Raw genomic sequence first — 6459 nt, 5'->3', positions numbered from 1 at the left:
AGACAATATTTCTCCTTGTATTTTAGTACTAGTTTCTATAAATCAAAAAAGAAAGCAGCAAAGGCTAAGGCAGAATGCGGGAGCGAGACAACTGCCAGATTATCCAACCTTGTATTATTGATTGTGCAATGATTTCAAACCGAAAAAATGCACTGCAGGTGGTACAACGCCGAAACCCGTTTTTCTCCAAACCAAATTTGACAAGGAACGACGGAAACTCGTTCCACATTACATCACTATTATAAATCTTTTATCGTGGTTAAGTTATCGGAAATCGGCGATTACTTAAAAGAAAATGGTGATGTGCAGTAAAAGTGTTTACAATTAAGTCACATTTACCTATTTCAGGCATATTTGGTGAGCTTCGCAACTTTAACAACAAATTAATTAAAAACTATAAGCGTGCGTGGGGTGGGGTCTTCACCACGGTTGCCATTTCCAATTTATTTTTCGGACAAAAATGGGCCAAATGGTAAAAAAATGGACCAATTTTTATTACAACGGGAAATCAAGAAAATATGCCAATTCAGTTCTTATAACGATTTTTTTTGTATTGCATCCAAAGTGCATTACAATTTTATATTATTAACATTATATTATTTAAAGTTTTAAATTACAATTAGTTTCTTAATTTCGTTTTTATTAATGCTAAAAAATTTGGGCTCAGCTGCTGCAGAACTGTGAGGCAGACTAACAGCTCTATTCCGCCACACTGACAAAACTCACCGCGATGATAATTGATATAAAAATGACAATTGGAGCTTTTTGGAATTCCCAGCAAAATTCAAAAGCTCGAATCATGCCAATTGTCATTTTTATTGTCATGACCTTTTGGGCAGGTGACAAGGCAAAAACATATGATTGTGTTGCTATAAAGAGTGCGACGATTTAATAAATTTGTGAAAAAGCTGATTTTCCCACGCCGCTAATGTCTGCGGAATAATACATATGTATATATGTAAATAAAAACTTACAACTTTCCACTTTGCTACGGAGCGGGTGGGACCACGCATGGCGTTTAGGCTGTCGCCATCTGCGTCCAGAGCGATTGCATCAGTTTTGGGGAGCACGGATTATTTTTTCCTTTTTGCAGCTCCGGATGCTCCCTACAAAACTGCACATAAAATTGCAGCAGCTCCTGCGTCGTCCGCTCATATTCTGCACGTCTAAAATGTTTATAAATATACGAACTTATCTATTTCACACAAATACTCACTTTTCTGGTGTTTCACCGCTCACATTTTTTGCAAATAATAGCGTTGACCAGCTGTTTCTACAAAAATGAACTTTTCACCTTGCATGGTAAGTTGACATAAGCATTTCGCTAGTCATTTTTTGTTAGGAATGCCAACGTGCAACGATAATGACAAAATCACGACAATGAAGGATGATCAATTGTCATTCTATTGCAAAACCGGAAGGGGGCAGTAAAAATGTTATGAACTAAATCACACATCTCTCCAAAGGCCGCTTCACCCAATCCATTTTTAATCAAACTTACTTGATCCCAAAAACGTTCTATATTGGTACAGTTTTTGAAGTTACTTTTACTCAGCCTCAATTGCGAAATTGAAATTCAATTATGTCTGCATCATTTACCAATGCAGGAAATTGGTCGAGTAGCGGTAAAATTGGTACATCAGTATCAGAAAGAACTTTATGTGGTGTAATAATTTCCTAATAAACATCTTTAATTGAAATCGAATATTACTTTCATGTGCTAAATGCTATGATTAAAGTTTTGCTACCTTTCCATATTTTTGCCAGCCACTTTAATATTGGTCACAGAGTAATTCAAATTAGCAAGAAACCGCGATATTTTTTTAAGTGTGCTTTGACAGGTGATCAGCCATTTGATTTGAAGATCAGTGGCAAGGCGAGTTCACTCTTTTAGCAGGTGTTGCCAATCGGACCTATGCTGAATATCGTCATCGTCGGCGATCGTCAGCGCATCAGTAACATGGCTGACGATGGCCGAACCGTCTATTTTACTGACGATGACAATATTCAACATAGGGAGGAATATTTATCAACTAAATAGAAAAAATTGAAAACGCGAAACTATTGCATGAAGTGAAAGGGTGATAATAACCTACCCAAAGGCTTGTGAAATGGACCATTTTAAAAAGAATTGGACCAGCGGACCAAACGAAAAAGACCAAATTCATTTGGACCAAAACGGCAACCGTGGTCTTCACCTTTAGAACCAAAAAGTCCTCCTCTAGACCCCCAATTTTTTTGGATTTTAGTGTCGATTTTCACTAAAATTTTCCCAAAAGGAATAACATCAAGCTAACATCGGCTAAATCTCTTGAACTTATCGCAACAGAGAAATATTATTTTATCAGTTTTAACCTTAGTCGATCCAAGGTTAAATAAAAATACTTTTACGGATGAAGAAGCCTTTCACGGAGGAGATTCTGTAACCAGTTGGCGACAAGTTTCGGATCGATATCGCACTTGTTGACGTAAAAATATTTCATATCATACGTCAACAAAACCCATACCGATTCGAAAATTGTCGCTAACTGGTTACAGAATCTGCCCCAGGCCTACAAAAATAATATCGTCTGATTCTTCTTCTTATTTGGCGCTGTAACCGCCTAAGCGATTTTGGCCGAGTCCAAAACAGCACGCCAGTCATTTCTCTTCTGTGCTAACTGACGCCAATTGAAAATGCCAAGTGAAGCCAAGTCCTTCTCCACCTGGTCTTTCCAACGCAGAGGAGGCCTTCCTCTTCCTCTGTTCCCAGCATCGCGGCCCGCGTTGAATATTTTCAGAGCAGGAGCGTTTCTGTCCATCCGAACGACATGGCCAAGCCAGCGGAGCCGCTGAATTTTAATTCGCTGTACTATGTCTACATCGTTGTAAAGCTCATACAGCTCATCGTTAAATCGTCTGCGATATTCGCCATCACCAACGCGTAAAGGTCCGTAAATCTTTCGCAGAATCTTTCTCTCGAAAACTCCAAGAGCCGCCTCATCAGATGCTTTCATTGTCCATGCTTCCGCACCATACACCAGCACAGGCACGATGAGTGACTTATAGAGTGTGATCTTTGTACGACGAGAGAGGACTTTACTTCTCAATTGCCTACTCAGCCCAAAGTAGCACTTGTTGGCAAGAGTGATTCTCCGTTGGATTTCAAGGCTGACATTATTATTGGTGTTAATGCTGGTTCCCAAATAAACGAAGTCGTCTACTTTTTCAAACTTGTAACTGTCAACAGTGACGTGGGTGCCAAGACGCGTATGCTCTGACTGTTTGTGTGCTGACAGGAGATACTTCGTTTTGTCCTCGTTCACCACCAGACCCATTCGCTTTGCTTCTCTATCCAATCCCGAGAAGGCAGAACAGACGTAGCCCTTGTTTTTACCGATAATATCGATGTCGTCGGCATACGCCAGCAATTGTACGCTCTTATAAAGTATTGTGCCTGAGCGGTTCAGTTCTGCGGCTCTTATTATCTTCTCCAACATAAGATTAAAGAAATCACACGAAAGGGGGTCCCCTTGTCTGAAACCTCGTTTGGTATCATCGTCTGATTCAGCTGGAACAAAAATGCTTCAAACAAGTAAGAGTTTCTCTCTATTATGGCCTCAAACCGACATATATACATCTTTCATTTGAATCAGTATTAAAAGCTCTATTGGCTCCTACATTCGGGGTTTGATAGGCAAATAGCAAAGAGATCAACAGTTTTCGCAATTTACTCGAAATTTTGCACGAGTCAAACGAACGGTTAAAAGCATCCGCCACTCTTTTTGTGTGCCAGTGCTATTATTCCGTGAGTCGCAGGTCCAAGTATCGGCACATTTCGAACGAAAAATTACACTGAAAATGGCACAACGTCGAAACCGGTTTGTCTCCCAACCAAATTTGACAAGGGATGATGGAAAATCATTCCACATTACATCACACTCCTACCCTGTCGGAAACACCAACAACGAAAATGAGAATAACGGCACATGCAGTAATTAGTTGATAGAAAAATATTTTCTAATAAAAAAAATTATTATAATTGTCAATAGCATTTTCAATCTTGATAATTTATCAAGAAAATAGATTTAAACTTCTGTGCTAGAACTGGGAGTTCTTGATAAATAATCAAAAATTTACAAATTATACAAATATTGAATTTATTAAGTGCACAGAACCGGGCTGTAAGTATATACATATTTGTTATGAAATATAGCAGTGTTATTCAGTATATTTTTTTCTCACTGAAGAAGTGAAGATTTGGTAACTTTTGGTAACTTTTCTTAAGAGATTTTGGTAGAAAAAAATGTTGGCGAGTGGCAACCATGATTGGAACTGGCTGAGCAATAACACCTTCACTGGCAGCATTCACAGCTGACGATGTCTCCGAAGAAGAAGGCAAAAAAGCAGAAATACCAGTATTACCACCAGTTATTAAACCGGTATTATTATCATGCGCATTCCCAGCTGTTAGGCTATTAGCAGCAACAACAGCATCATTAAATTTAGATGAGGGCATTTGAGTGTGCTTTTGCATTTTAGATGGCTGAGCAAAAACACCTTCACTAGCTTTATGTTTTGAACGAGTAACTCGTTTGTTTTCAATTATACCAGGAGCCGGCAAGTTAGTATTATCATTTACTGACTCAATTAATGCGATAAAAGTGCTTTTTATTCCGTCCAAGTCCGAAATCGCGTTTAGAATTTTATCTTTAGGCCTACAATTGGCCGCACAATTAGTACACAAACTCATTATTGCGAGCGATATATAATATTAACCATAAAGCACAGAGCGAAAGAAAACACGTCCGGACCGTCTGAAAGCTACCAAAAGGAAAAAAAATTTAAAATTTACCGAGTACATTTCATTTAAAAATTTTTTGGAGTTCAGCATAATCTGCTAAGTTTGACACACAAGGAGTGTTTATCCTTAGGGACTGCCTCAAGTAGCACAAAAAATCAAAAATACACCAAAATATTTTGTGTATTTTTTGCATCGGCGTGATATACATTTTCAATATAAGAAATATGCCATTTCTAAGCGCAGTTTTTGAACAGTTTATTTCGACTCAGTGTTAAGCTTATACCGCTTTTACGTGCATTGTTTAGACCTACCGTAAATTTTTTTTACTGATTTTCGGCATATATATAATGCTAGTGGTATACAAGATTTCTTGTTTCTAGAACATAATATAAACTCCGTTGGTGTAAAATACGTATTGGTCTTGGCTCAAATCATACACCATAATGGTAAAGAATTTACATCATATTCTAGCATAAATATATTTTCATGAGTGTGAAGAGTACAAAAGGATTCGAGGAATAAAATTTACTACGAATCAAAAATAAAATTAACTCAGACATAAAATTTACACCGAAGCTCTTTTTTAATCTGCACAACTTGGAATTCTTTTTATAATTCTCAGAACTCCTCTTCGTAATATGCAGGCAAGAAAATCGCGAATATATATGAATGTGAGTTCCTAATTTAAAAACGAGGTACATTCTGTTGAGTGAATTTCGGTACTACCCCCTCTAAAACTCGAGCGCCTCAAAATTTATAAGGATTGGAAGATTTTTAAATAAATCTGGAAAAACTTATATTTTTAAAGCAATGATTTTTTCGCCATTATTAAATTTTTAAGAGATGCGCTATTTAAAAAAGGGTTGAAAGTACACATAAAGTGGCATAGTTGAGCCAATGTACATAATGAAATTGTTAGATTAGTTAAATAATAGTCATACAGCTTTAATATGGCGTCCAGCTCAGTTTCAGTATTAGGCTAAGTTTACAACCTAACGTATTAGCGTAGCGAGAATACATAAAAATCGCTTCTAACCAACATTTACACAGTCTTTCATGTTTATCGCTTTGCAAGCAAATAAAAATTATGCAGTTTGTTAAAAAAAAGCTTTTTCTCATACTTAAAGCCCAAATAAATAAAAAATATGCATATGTACATATTTATATAATAAATTAAACATCTCTTTTACTGCTATTATATACAATACAATATGCTTAAGTTTCGGTATAAATTTTCAAAGGGTTGTAGAAACAAATTAAAATATATTAGGGGAATCCCTACGCAGCAATGTATCACACGTTTTGTTGCTTTCCCAACAACAAAATATGTGCTAGATTGCTACGTAGCAACTTTAAATCTAAAATGCTACTCATCGTAAATTCCCCTATTATAAAAAATTAGTCGTGTATAATTTTGCTACAATTTAAACACTAGCTACTTTTTAATCGCGAGCGATTATGCTGGCGAAGAAGTTTCTTTGAATTGAGCGATTTCCATTGCATCGCGTAACGCTATTACTCTAGGTTGCGAACTTGGCCTTACTTTTATAATACTTCGAAAATATGGTCGTCGTCGAAAACTTACACTGATTCTTGAGTTTGGTACAAAAATATTTACCAAGCCAAGAGCGGTGTATTTATTTTGCCCTAGACACAATTCAATTTGAGAATTTGGT

This window comes from Rhagoletis pomonella, unplaced genomic scaffold (assembly GCF_013731165.1).
Source record: "Rhagoletis pomonella isolate Grant_MI unplaced genomic scaffold, Rhpom_1.0 Rhpom_scaffold_01362, whole genome shotgun sequence".
NCBI lineage: Eukaryota > Metazoa > Arthropoda > Insecta > Diptera > Tephritidae > Rhagoletis > Rhagoletis pomonella.
Note: the sequence above shows the minus strand (reverse complement) of the source record.